This window comes from Schistocerca americana, chromosome 2 (genome assembly GCF_021461395.2).
Source record: "Schistocerca americana isolate TAMUIC-IGC-003095 chromosome 2, iqSchAmer2.1, whole genome shotgun sequence".
NCBI lineage: Eukaryota > Metazoa > Arthropoda > Insecta > Orthoptera > Acrididae > Schistocerca > Schistocerca americana.
In genome coordinates, this window is record NC_060120.1 from 701,993,662 (window position 1) to 702,016,748 (window position 23,087).

A 23,087-nucleotide genomic window follows, 5' to 3' on the forward strand; every position below is an offset into this window, starting at 1 on the left:
TGGTAATCTTGTCATAGTATCGTAAAGCTGTTCAGCCATAAAGCATTTTCCTTCCGATATAGGAACTGAAAACAGCAATTGCAGTCCTTGCTACTGATTTAATATTGTGTTAATTGACTCGGGACGTGCAAGCCAACGTGTTCCACTAGGGCCTTGAATCTTTTTTATTTTTCCAGTACCATTCATAGTTTCGTACAGTATCTTATACTTTTCTGGTCGTTTAGGGCTCTAGGAAAACCAATTACGCGTTTCCCGTACTAAGAATTCCAGCTTACGCAGAAATGTCTCTGATGCCTTTTCAGTGCACAGATGGAGTGAATGACAAACGCACCTCATGACAACTATACCACTTATTTCATTCTTAAACAGAGCAGTGACTGAAATGTGTTTCCCAACCAAGACACTCGCACCACCGAAGCCAATCCCGACCATATTTTCAACTCTCAAACCATCTTCTTCTAATCGAGCTTCAATGGCACCGTGCATACTTTTTGCATCAGCATCGATTACTATATTTTAAAAAGTTGTGATCAGTGCCTTTTTCTTTGCACAGAAAAATCGCAGCATAACACACAAAACTTTTTGCGTCGAAAAATCAGTGCTTTCATCGATTATGATCGAATACAGACCATCAACAGTTGCTTCTACCGAATCCTGAAGCGTGCAAGGACCGAGCACATTTTTTATTAACAACGAACATTTAGTACGATGGAGTTTTAGATCCAAAATCGCAGGCAATGAAGGGCCTAGCTGTGGTAGTAACTTGATCATGTGGTCCACAGTCCGAAATGAACTGTGCTCTGAGATGAATGTAGAATACACTGCTACACAGGCCATCAGGTACCTGCCCACATTAGAGTGAAGGAGTGTGCACAGGATAGGAGAATTCGTAGTACTAGCGTACTGGAAATCCGTTCTTTCGATAGTTCTGTGTTCTACCGCAAGTGACACGAAGATATGCAACATCCACCAACCCGTTGCCTTGGAGACTAGAGTAAAGCATTTCCATCACAGCCCTGTCTACATACCTTGTAACCTCCCCACAAAAAAATATTAATTAAATGAATTTTAAATATTGTAACCTCTGAACAAAATTGGCTCCCATTTATAATCTCTGTGCAGAAATGCATTCACATTTAATGTTCCCACAAAATTCTTTTCTCATTTAATGTTAAGTTCAAAACAGAAAAATTCCTAAACACCAAAATAATAAAAAAAATTCAGTAACCTGGTAAATTTTATGACGACAGCAACGCTGCGCCACGGCCCTGCATTCTGAATAAAAAAAAGCAAAAATTCTTACCTCAATAAAAACTGCGAATAAATCTGCTCTTACATAAAAAATTTTCGGCACAGCTCCGTGCAATGATGGCCTATGCTTTGAGATTCACGAAAGGAAAGATAATCCATTGAATAAAAACGTTAAATTGAAATGAATGCTTTTTTTGAAAAAAAAAAAATACTTTATATTATAAAAATTATTATTGGGGCTTTTTTTTAAAGAAATTTGATGACAATTCACATACATTATTAGATATGTGCAAGGCTGCTTCTTTACCTTCTACAGTAATACTCATCCTCCAGAGTCTCGACCAGAGCAGACTCCCGACACGCGCTGACACGCGCACACAACCGCCGACTACTGCCGACTCACGCAGACTACACAAGACAACTGCCAAATAAAGCCGACTAGCGGCAAGAAACAACTAACTACATACTACTCTCTGGTCAGAGACTCTCCCATGCCTCGCCCATCGCCGGCAACGCATACAACTTACATAACCCTCCACTGTGGGGGCAAAAATTTGGCAGCGATTGTGAGTCAATTGGACTTGCCATGAGCAACAAATTTTTCTTAATTAACTAAGTTTACAATCACAGAATATATACACATATATATAAGTGCAGAACATGAAATAAAATATAGTGCACTTGCACTGAGTACAGAACATATCAAGCAATGACAAAATGTATACACAATGAGTACAAAACATATTAACAAATGGCAAAAGTGCGCACACACTGTAGTACAGAACATATCAGGAATTCACAAAATGTATATGGAATGAGTGCAAATCATATTAACAAATGACATAAAGTGCACACGCACTGTAGTTCAGAATAGATCAGCAAATCACAAAATGTATACACAATGAATACAAATCATATTAAGAAATGACAAAAAGTGCACACGCACTGTAGTACATACGTAATGAATACAAATCATATTAACAAAATGACAAAAGTGCACACGCATTGTGGTACGGAACATATCAGGATCACAGAAAGTGTACACAATGAGTACAAATCATATTAACAAATGACAAAAAGTGCACACGCACTGTAGTGTTTTTTTATTTTTATTTTTACAAGAACTAGGATAGGAAAGGGAAGGATTGCATCATGGTTGTAGCACATTAGGTTGCACGCACCTGCACTGAAAGTCCATTTCTTTCTACAGAAGCACAAGACCAAGTGAGACAATCTGAAGTTCTTTTCCCTGAAGTATTAATCAGTGTAGCCAAGACACTGAAATGTCGTATTAATATTCCATGTTATCATTTGCGTAGTACATTAGGTACACCAAAAAGTGGGACCATAATAACATCTCCATCGCTCAAGGTGGTGGACAGAATGTCGTGTCAACACCACGTTCTTGTAAGGTACACCAACTTTGAATTAGTGCAAAAACCAAATATAGTGCTCCATGAGCATGAGGATAGACAGGACAAACGGATATTGCAGTAATTTCTGGTAATTAGGTCACAAGGTGAAGGACATGAAGTCTTATGCCAGTCATCATTGATAATTACACTAGTCTAACAACTAATTTGAGTAATTTGTGGCACTCATCACCCAGTTATTGAACATTTTTGCACCATGTATGAAGTATTACAGAATAATGTTCATAAGTCATTTTTTTACAGAGACCATTGGCACTCATTGACCAGTTACAAAACATCAGAAGTCATCATTCAAAACAGGAGTTAAGGAGTGTTAGCATCAAGCTACTGGTATTCTTATATATAGCATGAAAGTGATATAATACAAATTTAAAATATAAGAAACAGTGGCCTTAATTGGTCAGCAAGTACTGAATATTACAAAACATTTTTCATCACTCAAGTGACATATGACATATTTAAAAATAATTATTGGCACTCATTGGCCAGTTACAAATCATCAGAAGTCATCAGTCAAAACAGAAGCTAATGAGTGTAGCATCAAGCTACTGGTATTCATATATATGGCATGTAAGTGACATAATATAAATTTAAAATATAAGAAACAGTGGCATCATTGGTCAGCAAGTACTGAATATTACAAAACATTTTTCATCATTCAAGTGACATATAACATATTTAAAATGTAACACTGTAGCTATTACTCAAAGTCTGTGGTTGAAAAAAAAAATATTCAGTATTACTCATAACTCTCTTAAATTGGTATTATTATTTGGGATTGGTAATACTTTATTTGTGCTAGCAATTCATTGCATTGGGATCGATAATTAATTGCTGGGGCATAATAATATTTGCATTTGACTTATTGCTGCAAATGAAGATGTGTAACACCATTCGTCATGAGTCAGCTGTAGCAAGGTTATGAAACAAATAGAGTATATGTGATCACATTCATGAACGACACAGGTTTTATGACCAACTGCTTATAGCACATTAATTTCATGAATAATTTCTCCTGCAAAAAGATACAAAATGGATTATTAAGCCGATAGAAGAAACGCATATTATGCTGAAAAGTAGTGAACTTCGAATTAACAGGTAATGAAACGTGTATTAAATATACATGTTCTCTAGCTGTCCTTTCCAAAACCCTCAGTCATCATACCATGCGACATAAGACATACTGTCAAAACGAACTGCAACAAATACTTAAATAACTACATATCATTTCTTAACTAACAGTAAATATATAAACTTCATCATTATTTCCATCTGCAAAGAAAAACTTCATTATCATTACTATCATCATCTGCAAAGAAAAACTTCATTATCCATATCACCATAATTCCATTATTATCATCACCTGTAAAGAAAAACTTCATTATCCATCACTATTCATCATCATTCATTATCATCTGCAAAAAAGTCACTTCATTATTCATTATACAACTATTCAAAGTATAGAGTTCCTTATTTCTAGCATATTTCATCACTAAAACTAAGATGTGTAGTTCTGTCTGACAGTCTGCATCAATCGCCTCGTATTCTGAACGAAAATTAGTTAAGACTGCTATCATACGATGTGTATAGTATATTCTTGTTAATGCTTGTTAATTCTGATCCATTTACTCTTCGTGACGAGGTATTGCATCTTCTTTCGTTCATTCCGAAGGTGAAATTCCCATAATTTATATCTTTTACACGTTATTGCTTTCTGAAAATGATGAACAATGATTAATGTCTTGCATTTAAATCATATACTCATTAAATAAAAGCTGGTTTCTAGCGATATAATTGAGCATACAGCATAGCATGACAGAAAACGTAATATGTCAAAAACATAGACAGTATTCAGATGCAAAAATGTACACAGAGTATCACAATGTAGCAGCAAAAAAATGTAAAATACACACGATGTTGAGATATCATAAGGCAAAATGTCAAAGTCAACTGGTGTTTGTTATATCTTAAATATTTCATAATGCATACAAACAAAACAGTAAAACAATCATACATACATGAAAAATGGAAAATGTTCACAGTCTGATGTGTAACGGCAAGAAGAGCGACCTGCTAACCTTACCTAGCCGGGCACTTGCCAAGAAAATATACGATAATCATCAGTAAGTGTTCATGTAAATACAATTGCATAAGTGGTCATAAAATGTGTAAGTTTATCCGGAAAAATGTACACGGTCTGGTGTGTAACGACAAGACAACCAACGTGCTAACCTTACCTTGCCGGGCACTTGCCAAGAAAAAATACGATAATCATCAGTAAGTGTTCATGTGAATATAATTGCATAAGTGGTCATAAAAAAAAAATCAGGAAATGTCATTACAGTGTGATAAATCATAAAGTATGTTCATTCAAGAAAGGGTTTGATGTTGGAGATATGGTGATTCCCTTTGATTTTTCTGGTTATCAAAGTTTCGACGTGTACTACATTGGGGTGAGGAATGCTGCGAATTCGATATGGACCTGCATATAGAAGCTCAAATTTACTACATCTACTTTTTCCTCTATTAGATAAATAATGTGTGCGTACTAATATCTTCTGTCCAATGTGAAAGTCATGGCGTGTACAAACCTGTTTTTGCTGTCTTCTCCGGCGCTCTGCGTCACGGTTGATGTTGTTCAGCGCAATGTCAATTATTTCATGGTGTCGTAGTCGACGAGATGTAGGAAAGGTTACTAATTCTTTAATTTTGTTAGGTGGTTCAACATTTTTCAGTATATCAGTCGGAGACAGCATAGTAGATTCATTTGGAATGGAATTAATTACATCCTGGACTGAGAGTATGTGTGTGTCCCAATCAATATGTTTTTTATGGCAGTATATTCTTCACAGTTTACCAATTTTTTTCATTAATCGTTCACAAGGGTTCGAAGAAGCATGGTACCTGGATATATAGATCAGAGAAATGTTTCTAGCTCGTAACATACGCGTCCATATAGCAGATCGAAACTGTGATCCATTATCGGAAATAACTTTCAATACATGCCCTACATGAAATAGAAAATGTTTTGCAAATGCCTTCGAAACAGTTTTAGCAGTAGCTTTGCGTAACGGAGTGAATGTAACAAATTTCGAAGTGAGTTCAACAGCGACAAAGATGTAGCAAAAACCTCTATTAGTTCTGGGAATCGGACCAAAAATGTCTACAGCGGCATTGTGTCTCAATTTAACAGGTACAATGGGATGTAATGGAGGAATATGTGAAGTCGAATCTGACTTAGCATTCTGGCAGATTTTACATGACGCTAAAACTCGTTGAATACGTTTCTCCATGTTGGTAAAATACTAGTTCTGTCTCAATATAAGAAAACATTTTCTGGCTCCGTAATGTGCGTAACTTAAATGAGTATACCAGATTAATTTGTTAACAAGTTCGTCAGGAATGCATAATAACCAAGTGTTGCTGTCAGGGTGAGAGCGGCGAAACAGAATGTTATTGCGTACAGTGTAATGGTTTTTAATGGTAACATTATTCCTATCTTGCCAAAGGTGTTTAATTTCTTTCCACACGTTGTCTTTACTCTGCTCTTGTGCTATGTCTTGTAATGACGACGAAATGAAATTTTCAAATGCAACTTGTTGAACGTACATGACGCTGAAATTTGCTTTGCAGAAGTTGGTTGCGGTGTCTTGCTGATTGTTGCTGAGACAACGGGATAGTGCGTCTACTACAATATTTTGTGTACCGGGAATGTGAACAATTGTAAAATTAAATTCCTGCAAATAAAGTTTCCATCTACTTAATCTGTCGTGTGTAAATTTAGCGGAAAGTAAAAACTGTATCGCTCTATGATATGTGTAAACGGTGGTATGTCTTCCATAAAGAAAATGCCGAAACCTCGTAAATGCCCATACAACACATAATGTTTCAGGTTCTGTAACAGAGTAATTGTGTTCAGCAGGTGACAGAATGCGACTCGCAAAGGCTGTGTTTTTAATTACTGTAGTGCTATCTTCTTCGATTTCCTGAAAAATAAGTACGCCTAAAGCGGTGTTAGAACTGTCGGTGGCAATGGAAAAATTTCTAGTAAGATCTGGGTGCGATAAAAGTGGTGCATTCAACAAAGCATGTTTCAGGTTCATAAATTCAGAATGTGCTTGCTTATCCCAGGACCAAAGAGTGTTTTTACCTGTCAATTGACACAATCTAGGGTTGTCTAAAGCAGAGTAATGAACAAATTTACGAAAAAAGTTAATTAAACCCAAAAAACTGCGTAGTTGTTTCTTCGTCGTAGGAACAGTAATGTCACGTAAAGCTTGAAGTTTTTCCGGGTCAGGCGCAATGCCCTCTGCTGAAATTACATGTCCAAGAAATTTCATAGAAGTCCTTGTGCACGAAAAGTTCGTAACAGTTGTTCAAGAATCAGATTGTGTTCAGACCAGTTAGCTTCTGCAATAAGAATGTCGTCTACATACGTTGTGATTCTGTCTTTAAGTTCTGTCGGAAGTATTGTATTCAAACCGCGAATAAATGCTGCTGAAGAAATAGTTAAGCCGAACAGTAATTTACAAAATTGATAACAGTCACCAAAACAGAGAAAAGCCGTGTACTTTCTGCAGTCTGGATGGAGTTGAATTTGCCAAAATCCCGATTTCAAATCTAATGTGGAATAAATAGCAGTACCATGAAATTTCTGTAGTAGTTCTTCCAGTGTCTGTGGGCGATCTGTTTCATTAATAATAATGTCGTTGATATGACGCGAATCAAGTACGAGGCGAAGTGAACCATCCTTTTTCTTAACAATATGGTGCGGGTTTATGTACGGACTAACTGCCGGTTCAATAATTCCTTGGTCAAGCATAGCTTGCAATTCTTTCTTAACTTGTTCTCTGTGAATATACGGAATGGGATAATGTTTGGCTTTAAAAGTGTCGTGCTGTTTAACTTGAAATTCATACATAAAACCGGACATAGTACCAGGAACGTTGTCAAAAACTGGAGCTTGCTGTAAAAGAATTTTGTGTAGTTGCGTGCGTTCGTCGTCTGTATTTGCACTGCTCTGTTTAACCTTATCAGAAATCATCTGTATAACGTCATAGTCGGCTTCGTCTGGAGTATTATAGTTGTGTACGTACGTATCTGTGAACAATGTGGAATGACAGTCTATGTTACGTGATGCGGAAATGACCTCTGTACGATTAATTGTTTGTTCTTCTGCAGATAAAGAGTGCTGAAATTCTAAAGCCAGTTGAACATTTTCTACCTTTAACATTAAACAGGAGTTTTGAAAGTCAATAATTGCGTCGTGTTGTACCAGAAAATTCGTACCTAAAATAACGTCTGTCGTCAATAAGAGAACAATCCAAAAATTTGAGTGAAATGTATGACCTGCAGTACAAAATGATAAATTTGTCTGTAATTTAACATCTACTCCTTTGCTACATACTGCTCCTTTTACTTTCGTTTTGCCTAATGGTAACGTAGGATAGGTATTCTCTTTATTACATTCGTTGAAAGTTTCCTCATTTATAACTGACATAGGAGATCCAGAATCGATTACTGCTGAAAATTTGGATGATACAAACTTTACTTCGATGAGAGGGTGTGAAATGGTTTTTTGAATAACTGATCTTCCTGCAAAAGAGTGTCTCTGATGTTGTCAAAAGTAATAACGTTTTCGTGAACAAGATTCTGCGTGTCAAAAGTATCGCTTACGTTGCTGGAAGCTGCAACCTGTACTGTATCTAGTCAAATTCTATCTGACGTGCTATTATTTTCGGGAGGGTGCTGTGGCATTTCAACTATTTGTACTGTTCTGTTATTTTTTCCTGACGTATTACGCTCGGGATGATATCTACTGTCTGGTTCATTCATGATAATATGTTGTTGCGGATGATTTTGCTGCTGATAAGACCGACTGTTATTAAACGTACGCTGAAAATTGTGCTCATTACTTTTACGTCTGTCATGATAGTCATTTCTATACGGTGCATCGCGATAGGAATTGAAATAGTGTGTTTTCTGTAAGTACTGATTCCCTTGTTGCTGTGCATTACTATTTGTTGGGGCCGACACTATAAGCGTAGGCGGCGAAACATTAAAGCTTGGTTGACCTTGCAGACTGCATTGTTGGTTAGGTATGCTAACCGGCTGGCTTTCATGCTGTTGCGGTGAAAAACGTCTATTGTTACCAAAATGTGGTTCCTGTTGCTGATAATTTTGACGATACTGACGATTAAAATTTTGTCTGTTATTAAAGTTCTGGTGGTTGTCGTTCGTGAAGCGTCTATTACCTTTGCTATTGAAATTGCGTGGCTGATCGTAATTGCTGTGTGTTTGTTGACCTTGGTTATTATATGAAAAATTTTTGTTTATGAAGGAATAATCCGATTGCTGCACTTTCAAAAGCTGTAACAGATCTCTGAATGCTGAAATATTTTCTTTCTGCTGACCCGTTAAAAGTGACACTCTTAATGATCGTGGTAATTTAGAAATTCATAATTGAATAAGTGCAGATTCACTGTAAGGTTCACTTAAGTACTGGTTTTGTTGGACCATGTGTTCAAAAAATTGCGTGACACTGGGAAAATTTGAGTTCTCATAATTCGGTAAACTAATTAGTTGATCCTTAATTCCGCGCTGTGTCGTCTTCGACCAATACGCTGACAGAGAAGCATTCTGAAATGCTTCTACCGAGTAGCATTGTCTCGCGATCGGTCTCATACGAGTTGCCGGTTCGCCTTGCAAAAAACTGCAAATAAATTCAAGTTTGTGCGTTACAGGCCAAGTCGGTGGAAAAGCAAAGCTAAATTGTTGTATCCAATCCAAGGGGTGAATCTGTGTTCTGTCATTTTTAAATACTGTAAATTTTCTCACGGATAGAAAATGCTTGTAATCAAAATTATCGTCTCTGTATGTCTGAACAGGTTCAGGATTGTATGAGAATCTATATGTCTGTGATTGTTCGGAATCTAAGTCACATACTCTCTGTAAATTACCTAAATTATACTGGCTGTGTGAGTGTGACAAATGTTCTGAATGTGCCGTATGCTGTGACGTGTTATTGACTGAAACATTTTTCATCTCTGTGACTTCTTGCTGTAAAGTTGACAATTTTCTACGTAACGTATTATTGGATGAATCTATCTCACTGATCGTCTGCTGTAAATTTTGGAATTCAGGTGTTTGATTAAACGAAATCGGTGAAGTATCGTCTGATTTGCTGTCATTATTACTTTCGATAACATCAATACGACTGGCCAATTCATCATATTTTTCAGTCAGTATTTTTACCTGATCATCGTTTTTAGTGTCACAAGCATTAATTTGTTTTTGTATTTTACGTTTGGTTTCGTTCAATTTTTTAACGTCTGCTTTGATGACATAGGAATCCTGTATTAGTTCTAATTGTTCAAGTCTGTCGGTCACTGTCTGAAAGTCTACTGTGTGTGTATCTGTTTTTGTTTTAAGATCGGAAATTTCATCACGCAATTCGGTGTTCAACTGTTTGATAGTATTAATTTCGTCTGATACTGTGGCAATATTGTTGCCTACGTATGTTTTTGCTTTCGTAAACAATTTACGTTTATCTTCCTGTCTCTGTGCCGTGATTGTTTCCATGACTTGTCGCTTTACTTTATTCTGTTCCTGTTTTGTAGGTGGTGATTAAAACGTTCGTCAATTTGACTGTTCTGTTGGTCAAATTTCGCGTCTACTTTTGCATCCTGTGTGCGCGAAAGTTCTGCTGACATTAATTTAAACTCGTCGCGTAACTGTGTTGCGTTTTCAGAGCATTGTTTAGCGACTGCACTAATTTCGTCTCCAAGTGATTCTGTTGCAGCTGTTTGCGTATTCCTTAATTCTTGAGCAACAGATCTAATTTCTTCACTACTTTTCCTAGCACAAGCCTTAATTTCCTCACGTAATTGTTCTTTAGTATCATGACATTGCGCGGCAACGGCTGTAATCTGTCCACTAAGCTCTTTGAAATTGTTGTCTAGTTTTTGATTAATTTCATTAATTTGTTGTTTGAGATTTTCACCAAGTTGTTTGTGATTGCTGTCTTGCTTATCATTCGACTGTTTAAGACTTTCACTAAGCTGTTTAAAACTGTTGTCTTGTTCTTTCTTTGACTGTTTGGAATTGTTGTCTTGTTTTTCATTATGTTCATTAATTTGTAGCAACAATGCCATAATTTGATCCAAGCTAAAATTAGCAACTCTATTCTCTGTGCTGTGTGATGGTGTATCTGCAATTGTCACGTTTTGTGTATCCATTTGGATATTCTGTGATTCTTGAAAATGTTTGCTAATCGGATGTGCACTGTTAGCCACTACCTCGGAATCAAATAAATCTGACGTATTCTGATTACACTGTTCATTTTCGTTAGAAAAATTTGTCTGTTCATTACGTAAATTTTGCAAACCGGGTGTGTGAAGCTGGGCAGCGTTCATTGTAACATAACGTCCCGCGTCATCAGTTGTCGCTAAATTAACAGAGGACACAATTGAATTTGTTTGCTCATCACTAGGATCAAAATCAATATTAGTGATCAGTACGCACTGATTGTCTGTAAATGGAGGACTATCATTAAGACACTGAGTGTCGCAAGTATTATCGGTCAAATTATTAGAGTCGGCTACTTCACTCATTACACATCGCGATGTACTGTTAACAGTTTTTCGCGGCATTTTTCACAAATCAAAATTAAGCACAAATAAAACAAGGACAATGAAAAATGCAACAAACACAATTACAACAAAGAGCAACAAATTGCCGATGATCTGTGAAAGAAAGAGTGACAAATTAGTAAATGCGTTGCGCCTGACGCAAACTACATTTAAGTAAATAAGAGCAGATTATGACTACTTATCAGAAGATCCACAAAGAAATACGATCCTGGCCGGATGTCGCCAAGTGTAACCGCCCCACAAAAAATATTAATTAAATGAATTTTAAATATTGTAACCTCTGAACAAAATTGGCTCCCATTTATAATCTCTGTGCAGAAATGCATTCACATTTAATGTTCCCACAAAATTCTTTTCTCATTTAATGTTAAGTTCGAAACAGAAAAATTCCTAAACACCAAAATAATAAAAAAATTCAGTAACCTGGTAAATTTTATGACGACAGCAATGCTGCGCCTCGGCCCTGCATTCTGAATTAAAAAAAAGCAAAAATTCTTATCACAATAATACTGCGAATATATTTGCTCTTACATAAAAAATTTTCGGCACAGCTCTGTGCAATGCTGGCCTATGCTTTGTGATTCATGAAAGGAAAGATAATCCATTGAATAAAAACGTTAAATTGAAATGAATGCTTTAAAAAAAATACTTTATATTATAAAAATTATTATTGGGGCATTTTTTTAAAGAAATCTGATGACAATTCACATACATTATTAGATATGTGCAAGGCTGCTTCTTTACCTTCTACAATAATGCTCATCCTCCAGAGTCTCGACCAGAGCAGACTCCCGACACGCACTGACACGCGCACACAACTGCCGACTACTGCTGACTCACGCAGACTACACAAGACTACTGCCAACTAATGCCGACTAGCGGCAAGCAACAACTAACTACCTACTGCTCTCTGGTCAGAGACTCTCCCATGCCTCACCCATCGCCGGCAACGCATACAACTTACATAACCCTCCACTGTGGGGGCAAAAATTTGGCAGCGATTGTGAGTCAATTGGACTTGCCATGAGCAACAAATTTTTCTTAATTAACTAAGTTTACAATCACAGAATATATACACATATATATAAGTGCAGAACATGAAATAAAATATAGTGCACTTGCACTGAGTACAGAACATATCAAGCAATGACAAAATGTATACACAATGAGTACAAAACATATTAACAAATGGCAAAAGTGCACACGCACTGTAGTACAGAACATATCAGGAATTCACAAAATGTATATGGAATGTGTACAAATCATATTAACAAATGACATAAAGTGCACACGCACTGTAGTTCAGAATATATCAGCAAATCACAAAAAGTATACACAATGAATACAAATCATATTAACAAAATGACAAAAGTGCACATGCACTGTAGTACGGAACATATCAGGAAATCACAGAAAGTGTACACAATGAGCACAAATCATATTAACAAATGACAAAAAGTGCACACGCACTGTAGTTTTTTATTTTTTATTTTTACAAGAACTAGGATAGGAAAGGGAAGGATTGCATCATGGTTGTAGCACATTAGGTTGCACGCATCTGCACTGAAAGTCTATTTCTTTCTACAGAAGCACATCACCAAGTGAGACAATCTGAAGTTCTTTTCCCTGAAGTTTTAATCAGTGTAGCCAAGACACTGAAATGTCGCATTAATATTCCATGTTATCATTTTGGTAGTACATTAGGTACACCAAACAGTGGGACCATAATAACATCTCCATCGCTCAAGGTGGTGGACAGAATGTCGTGTCAACACCACGTTCTTGTAAGGTACACCAACTTTGAATTAGTGCAAAAACCAAATATAGTGCTCCATGAGCATGAGGATAGACAGGACAAACGGATATTGCAGTAATTTCTGGTAATTAGGTCACAAGGTGAAGGACATGAAGTCTTATGCCAGTCATCATTGATAATTACACTAGTCTAACAACTAATTTGAGTAATTTGTGGCACTCATCTCCCAGTTATTGAACATTTCTGTACCATGTATGAAGTATTACAGAATAATGTTCATAAGTCATTTTTTTTACAGAGAACATTGGCACTCATTGACCAGTTACAAAATATCAGAAGTCATCATTCAAAACAGGAGTTAAGGAGTGTAGCATCATGCTACTGGTATTCATATATATAGCATGAAAGTGATATAATACAAATTTAAAATATAAGAAACAGTGGCCTTAATTGGTCAGCAAGTACTGAATATTACAAAACATTTTTCATCATTCAAGTGACATATGACATATTTAAAAATAATTATTGGCACTCATTGGCCAGTTACAAATCATCAGAAGTCATCAGTCAAAACAGGAGCTAATGAGTGTAGCATCAAGCTACTGGTATTCATATATATGGCATGTAAGTGACATAATATAAATTTAAAATATAAGAAACAGTGGCATCATTGGTCAGCAAGTACTGAATATTACAAAACATTTTTCATCATTCAAGTGACATATAACATATTTAAAATGTAACACTGTAGCTATTACTCAAAGTCTGTGGTTGAAAAAAAAATTCAGTATTACTCATAACTCTCTTAAATTGGTATTATTATTTAGGACTGGTAATACATTTTTTTATGCTAGCAATACATTGCATTGGGATCGATAATTAATTGCTGGGGCATAACAATATTTGCATTTGACTTATTGCTGCAAATGAAGATGTGTAACATCATTCGTCATGAGTCAGCTGTAGCAAGGTTATGAAACAAATAGAGTATATGTGATCACATTCATGAATGACACAGGTTTAATGACCAACTGCTTATAGCACATTAATTTCATGAATAATTTCTCCTGCAAAAAAATACAAAATGGATTATTAAGCTGAAAGAAGAAATGCATATTATGCTGAAAAGTAGTGAACTTCGAATTAACAGGTAATGAAACGTGTATTAAATATATATGTTCTCTAGCTGTCCTTTCCAAAACCCTCAGTCATCATACCATGCGACATAAGACATACTGTCAAAACGAACTGCAAGAAATCCTTAAATAACTACATATCATTTCTTAAATAACAGTAAATATATAAACTTCATCATTATTTCCATCTGCAAAGAAAAACTTCATTATCCATATCACAATAATTCCATTATTATCATCACCTGTAAAGAAAAACTTCATTATCCATCACTATTCATCTGCAAAAAAGTCACTTCATTATTCATTATACAACTATTCATAGTGCAGAGTTCTTTATTTCTAGCATATTTCATCACTAAAACTAAGATGTGTAGTTCTGTCTGACAGTCTGCATCAATCGCCTCGTATTCTGAAAGAAAAGTATTTAAAACTGCTATTATACGATGTGTATAGTATATTCTTGTTAATGCTTGTCAATTCTGATCCATTTACTCTTCGTGACGAGGTATTGCATCTTCTTTCGTTCATTCCGAAGGTGAAATTCCCATAATTTATTACTTTTAAATCATATACTCATTAAATAAAAGCTGGTTTCTAGTGATATAATTGAGCATACAGCATAGCGTGACAGAAAACGTAATATGTCAAAAACATAGACAGTGTTCAGATGCAAAAATGTACACAGAGTATCGCAATGTAGCAGCAAAAAAATGTAAAATAGTCACGACGTTGAGATATCATAAGGCAAAATGTCAAAGTCAACTGGTGTTTGTTATATTTTAAATATTTCATAGTGCATACAAACAAAACAGTAAAACAATCATACATACATGAAAAATGGAGAATGTGCACAGTCTGATGTGTAACGGCAAGAAGAGCGACCTGCTAACCTTACCTTGCCGGGCACTTGCCAAGAAAAAATACAATAATCATCAGTAAGTGTTCATGTAAATACAATTGCATAAGTGGTCATAAAATGTGTAAGTTTATCTGGAAAAATGTACACGGTCTGATGTGTAACGACAAGAAAACCGACGTGCTAACCTTATCTTGCCGGGCACTTGCCAAGAAAAAATACGATAATCATCAGTAAGTGTTCATGTGAATATAATTGCATAAGTGGTCATAAAAAAAATCAGGAAATGTCATTACAGTGTGATAAATCATAAAGTATGTTCATTCAATAAAGGGTTTGATGTTGGAGATTTGATGATTCCCTTTGATTTTTCTGGTTATCAAAGTTTCGACGTGTACTACATTGGGGTGAGGAATGCTGCGAATTCGATATGGACCTGCATATAGAAGCTCAAATTTACTACATCTGCTTTTTCCTCTATTAGATAACTAATGTGTGCGTACTAATATCTTCTGTCCAATGTGAAAGTCACGGCGTGTACAAACCTGTTTTTGCTGTCTTCTCCAGCGCTCTGCGGCACGTTGGATGTTGTTCAGCGCAATGTCAATTATTTCATGGTGTCGTAGTCGACGAGATGTAGGAAAGGTTACTAATTCTCTAGTTTTGTTAGGTGGTTCAACATTTTTCAGTATAACAGTCGGAGATAGCATAGTAGATTCATTTGGAATGGAATTAATTACATCTTGGAATGAGAGTATGTGCATGTCCCAATCAATATGTTTTTATAGCAGTATATTCTGCACAGTTTACCAATTTCTTTCATTAATCGTTCACAAGGGTTCGAAGAAGCATGATACCTGGATATATACACTCCTGGAAATTGAAATAAGAACACCGTGAATTCATTGTCCCAGGAAGGGGAAACTTTATTGACACATTCCTGGGGTCAGATACATCACATGATCACACTGACAGAACCACAGGCACATAGACACAGGCAACAGAGCATGCACAATGTCGGCACTAGTACAGTGTATATCCACCTTTCGCAGCAATGCAGGCTGCTATTCTCCCATGGAGACGATCGTAGAGATGCTGGATGTAGTCTTGTGGAACGGCTTGCCATACCATTTCCACCTGGCGCCTCAGTTGGACCAGCGTTCGTGCTGGACGTGCAGACCACGTGAGACGACGCTTCATCCAGTCCCAAACATGCTCAATGGGGGACAGATCCGGAGATCTTGCTGGCCAGGGTAGTTGACTTACACCTTCTAGAGCACGTTGGGTAGCACGGGATACATGCGGACGTGCATTGTCCTGTTGGAACAGCAAGTTCCCTTGCCGGTCTAGGAATGGTAGAACGATGGGTTCGATGACAGTTTGGATGTACCGTGCACTATTCAGTGTCCCCTCGACGATCACCAGTGGTGTACGGCCAGTGTAGGAGATCGCTCCCCACACCATGATGCCGGGTGTTGGCCCTGTGTGCCTCGGTCGTATGCAGTCCTGATTGTGGCGCTCACCTGCACGGCGCCAAACACGCATACGACCATCATTGGCACCAAGGCAGAAGCGACTCTCATCGCTGAAGACGACATGTCTCCATTCGTCCCTCCATTCACGCCTGTCGCGACACCACTGGAGGCGGGCTGCACGATGTTGGGGCGTGAGCGGAAGACGGCCTAACGGTGTGCGGGACCGTAGCCCAGCTTCATGGAGACGGTTGCGAATGGTCCTCGCCGATACCCCAGGAGCAACAGTGTCCCTAATTTGCTGGGAAGTGGCGGTGCGGTCCCCTACGGCACTGCGTAGGATCCTACGGTCTTTGCGTGCATCCGTGCGTCGCTGCGGTCCGGTCCCAGGTTGACGGGCACGTGCACCTTCCGCCGACCACTGCCGACAACATCGATGTACTGTGGAGACCTCACGCCCCACGTGTTGAGCAATTCGGCGGTACGTCCACCCGGCCTCCCGCATGCCCACTATACGCCCTCGCTCAAAGTCCGTCAACTGCACATACGGTTCACGTCCACGCTGTCGCGGCATGCTACCAGTGTTAAAGACTGCGATGGAGCTCCGTATGCCAGGGCAAACTGGCTGACACTGACGGCGGCGGTGCGCAAATGCTGCGCAGCTAGCGCCATTCGACGGCCAACACCGCGGTTCCTGGTGTGTCCGCTGTGCCGTGCGTGTGATCATTGCTTGTACAGCCCTCTCGCAGTTTCCGGAGCAAGTATGGTGGGTCTGACACACTGGTGTCAATGTGTTCTTTTTTCCATTTCCAGGAGTGTAGATCGGAGAAATGCTTCTAGCTCGTAACATACGTGTCCATATAGCAGATCGAAACTGTGATCCATTATCGGAAATAACTTTCAATACATGCCCTACATGGAATACAAAATGTTTTGCAAATGCCTTCGAAACAGTTTTAGCAGTAGCTTTGCGCAACGGAGTGAATGTAACAAATTTCGAAGTGAGTTCAACAGCGACAAAGATGTAGCAAAAACCTCTATTAGTTCTGGGAATCGGACCAAAAATGTCTACAGCGGCATTGTGTCTCAATTTAACAGGTACAATGGGATGTAATGGAGGAATATGTGAAGTCGTATCTGACTTAGCTTTCTGGCAGATTTTACATGACGCTAAAACTCGTCGAATACTTTTCTCCATGTTGGTAAAATAACAGTTCTGTCTCAATATAAGAAAACATTTTCTGGCTCCGTAATGTGTGTAACTTATATGAGTATACCAGATTAATTTGTTAACAAGTTCGTCAGGAATGTGTAATAACCAATTGTTGCTGTCAGGGTGAGAGCGGCGAAACAGAATGTTATTGCGTACAGTGTAATGGTTTTTAATGGTAACATTATTCCTATCTTGCCAAAGGTGTTTAATTTCTTTCCACACGTTGTCTTTACTCTGCTCTTGTGCTATGTCTTGTAATGACGACGAAATGAAATTTTCAAATGCAACTTGTTGAATGTACATGACGCTGAAGTTTGCTTTGCAGAAGTTGGTTGCGGTGTCTTGCTGATTGTTACTGAGACAACGGGATAGTGAGTCTGCTACAATATTCTGTGTACCGGGAATGTGAACAATTGTAAAATTAAATTCCTGCAAATAAAGTTTCCATCTACTTAATCTGTCGTGTGTAAATTTAGCGGAAAGTAAAAACTGTATCGCTCTATGATATGTGTAAACGGTGGTATGTCTTCCATAAAGAAAATGCCGAAATCTCGTAAATGCCCATACAACACATAATGTTTCAAGTTCTGTGACAGAGTAATTGCGTTCAGCAGGTGACAGAATGCGACTCGCAAAGGCTATGTTTTTAATTACTGTAGTGCTATCTTCTTCGATTTCCTGAAAAATATGTACGCCTAAAGCGGTGTTAGAACTGTCGATGGCAATGGAAAAATTTCTAGTAAGATCTGGGTGCGATAAAAGTGGTGCATTCAACAAAGCATGTTTCAGGTTCATAAATTCAGAATGTGCTTGCTTATCGCAGGACCAAAGAGTGTTTTTACCTGTCAGTTGACATAATCTAGGGGTGTCTAAAGCAGAGTAATGAACAAATTTACGAAAAAAGTTAATTAAACCCAAAAAACTGCGTAGTTGTTTCTTCGTCGTAGGAACAGTAATGTCACGTAAAGCTTGAAGTTTTTCCGGGTCAGGCGCAATGCCCTCTGCTGAAATTACATGTCCAAGAAATTTTATAGAAGTCCTTGTGCACGAAAAGTTCGTAACAATTGTTCAAGAATCTGCAATAAGAATGTCGTCTACATACGTTGTGATTCTGTCTTTAATTTCTGTCGGAAGTATTGTATTCAAACCGCGAATAAATGCTGCTGAAAAAATAGTTAAGCCGAACGGTAATTTACAAAATTGATAACAGTCACCAAAACAGAGAAAAGCCGTGTACTTTCTGCAGTCCGGATGGACTTGAATTTGCCAAAATCCCGATTTCAAATCTAATGTGGAATAAATAGAAGTACTATGAAATTTCTGTAGTAGTTCTTCCAGTGTCTGTGGGCGATCTGTTTCATTAATAATAATGTCGTTGATATGACGCGAATCAAGTACGAGGCGAAGTGAACCATCCTTTTTCTTAACAATATGGTGCGGGTTTATGTACGGACTGACTGCCGGTTCAATAATTCCTTGGTCAAGCATAGCTTGCAATTCTTTCTTAACTTGTTCTCTGTGAATATACGGAATGGGATAATGTTTGGCTTTAAATGTGTCGTGCTGTTTAACTTGAAATTCATACATAAAACCGGACATAGTACCAGGAACGTTGTCAAAAACTGGAGCTTGCTGTAAAAGAATTTTGTGTAGTTGCGTGCGTTCGTCGTCTGTATTTGCACTGCTCTGTTTAACCTTATCAGAAATCATCTGTATAACGTCATAGTCGGCTTCGTCTGGAGTATTATAGTTGTGTACGTACGTATCTGTGAACAATGTGGAATGACAGTCTATGTTACGTGATGCGGAAATGACCTCTGTACGATTAATTGTTTGTTCTTCTGCAGATAAAGAGTGCTGAAATTCTAAAGCCAGTTGAACATTTTCTACCTTTAACATTAAACAGGAGTTTTGAAAGTCAATAATTGCGTCGTGTTGTACCAGAAAATTCGTACCTAAAATAACGTCTGTCGTCAATAAGAGAACAATCCAAAAATTTGAGTGAAATGTGTGACCTGCAGTACAAAATGATAAATTTGTCTGTAATTTAACATCTACTCCTTTGCTACATACTGCTCCTTTTACTTTCGTTTTGCCTAATGGTAACGTAGGATAGGTATTCTCTTTATTACATTCGTTGAAAGTTTCCTCATTTATAACTGACATAGGAGATCCAGAATCGATTACTGCTGAAAATTTGGATGATACAAACTTTACTTCGATGAGAGGGTGTGAAATGGTTTTTTGAATAACTGATCTTCCTGCAAAAGAGTGTCTCTGATGTTGTCAAAAGTAATAACGTTTTCGTGAACAAGATTCTGCGTGTCAAAAGTATCGCTTACGTTGCTGGAAGCTGCAACCTGTACTGTATCTAGTCAAATTCTATCTGACGTGCTATTATTTTCGGGAGGGTGCTGTGGCATTTCAACTATTTGTACTGTTCTGTTATTTTTTCCTGACGTATTACGTTCGGGATGATATCTACTGTCTGGTTCATTCATGATAATATGTTGTTGCGGATGATTTTGCTGCTGATAAGACCGACTGTTATTAAACGTACGCTGAAAATTGTGCTCATTACTTTTACGTCTGTCATGATAGTCATTTCTATACGGTGCATCGCGATAGGAATTGAAATAGTGTGTTTTCTGTAAGTACTGATTCCCTTGTTGCTGTGCATTACTATTTGTTGGGGCCGACACTATAAGCGTAGGCGGCGAAACATTAAAGCTTGGTTGACCTTGCAGACTGCATTGTTGGTTAGGTATGCTAACCGGCTGGCTTTCATGCTGTTGCGGTGAAAAACGTCTATTGTTACCAAAATGTGGTTCCTGTTGCTGATAATTTTGACGATACTGACGATTAAAATTTTGTCTGTTATTAAAGTTCTGGTGGTTGTCGTTCGTGAAGCGTCTATTACCTTTGCTATTGAAATTGCGTGGCTGATCGTAATTGCTGTGTGTTTGTTGACCTTGGTTATTATATGAAAAATTTTTGTTTATGAAGGAATAATCCGATTGCTGCACTTTCAAAAGCTGTAACAGATCTCTGAATGCTGAAATATTTTCTTTCTGCTGACCCGTTAAAAGTGACACTCTTAATGATCGTGGTAATTTAGAAATTCATAATTGAATAAGTGCAGATTCACTGTAAGGTTCACTTAAGTACTGGTTTTGTTGGACCATGTGTTCAAAAAATTGCGTGACACTGGGAAAATTTGAGTTCTCATAATTCGGTAAACTAATTAGTTGATCCTTAATTCCGCGCTGTGTCGTCTTCGACCAATACGCTGACAGAGAAGCATTCTGAAATGCTTCTACCGAGTAGCATTGTCTCGCGATCGGTCTCATACGAGTTGCCGGTTCGCCTTGCAAAAAACTGCAAATAAATTCAAGTTTGTGCGTTACAGGCCAAGTCGGTGGAAAAGCAAAGCTAAATTGTTGTATCCAATCCAAGGGGTGAATCTGTGTTCTGTCATTTTTAAATACTGTAAATTTTCTCACGGATAGAAAATGCTTGTAATCAAAATTATCGTCTCTGTATGTCTGAACAGGTTCAGGATTGTATGAGAATCTATATGTCTGTGATTGTTCGGAATCTAAGTCACATACTCTCTGTAAATTACCTAAATTATACTGGCTGTGTGAGTGTGACAAATGTTCTGAATGTGCCGTATGCTGTGACGTGTTATTGACTGAAACATTTTTCATCTCTGTGACTTCTTGCTGTAAAGTTGACAATTTTCTACGTAACGTATTATTGGATGAATCTATCTCACTGATCGTCTGCTGTAAATTTTGGAATTCAGGTGTTTGATTAAACGAAATCGGTGAAGTATCGTCTGATTTGCTGTCATTATTACTTTCGATAACATCAATACGACTGGCCAATTCATCATATTTTTCAGTCAGTATTTTTACCTGATCATCGTTTTTAGTGTCACAAGCATTAATTTGTTTTTGTATTTTACGTTTGGTTTCGTTCAATTTTTTAACGTCTGCTTTGATGACATAGGAATCCTGTATTAGTTCTAATTGTTCAAGTCTGTCGGTCACTGTCTGAAAGTCTACTGTGTGTGTATCTGTTTTTGTTTTAAGATCGGAAATTTCATCACGCAATTCGGTGTTCAACTGTTTGATAGTATTAATTTCGTCTGATACTGTGGCAATATTGTTGCCTACGTATGTTTTTGCTTTCGTAAACAATTTACGTTTATCTTCCTGTCTCTGTGCCGTGATTGTTTCCATGACTTGTCGCTTTACTTTATTCTGTTCCTGTTTTGTAGGTGGTGATTAAAACGTTCGTCAATTTGACTGTTCTGTTGGTCAAATTTCGCGTCTACTTTTGCATCCTGTGTGCGCGAAAGTTCTGCTGACATTAATTTAAACTCGTCGCGTAACTGTGTTGCGTTTTCAGAGCATTGTTTAGAGACTGCACTAATTTCGTCTCCAAGTGATTCTGTTGCAGCTGTTTGCGTATTCCTTAATTCTTGAGCAACAGATCTAATTTCTTCACTACTTTTCCTAGCACAAGCCTTAATTTCCTCACGTAATTGTTCTTTAGTATCATGACATTGCGCGGCAACGGCTGTAATCTGTCCACTAAGCTCTTTGAAATTGTTGTCTAGTTTTTGATTAATTTCATTAATTTGTTGTTTGAGATTTTCACCAAGTTGTTTGTGATTGCTGTCTTGCTTATCATTCGACTGTTTAAGACTTTCACTAAGCTGTTTAAAACTGTTGTCTTGTTCTTTCTTTGACTGTTTGGAATTGTTGTCTTGTTTTTCATTATGTTCATTAATTTGTAGCAACAATGCCATAATTTGATCCAAGCTAAAATTAGCAACTCTATTCTCTGTGCTGTGTGATGGTGTATCTGCAATTGTCACGTTTTGTGTATCCATTTGGATATTCTGTGATTCTTGAAAATGTTTGCTAATCGGATGTGCACTGTTAGCCACTACCTCGGAATCAAATAAATCTGACGTATTCTGATTACACTGTTCATTTTCGTTAGAAAAATTTGTCTGTTCATTACGTAAATTTTGCAAACCGGGTGTGTGAAGCTGGGCAGCGTTCATTGTAACATAACGTCCCGCGTCATCAGTTGTCGCTAAATTAACAGAGGACACAATTGAATTTGTTTGCTCATCACTAGGATCAAAATCAATATTAGTGATCAGTACGCACTGATTGTCTGTAAATGGAGGACTATCATTAAGACACTGAGTGTCGCAAGTATTATCGGTCAAATTATTAGAGTCGGCTACTTCACTCATTACACATCGCGATGTACTGTTAACAGTTTTTCGCGGCATTT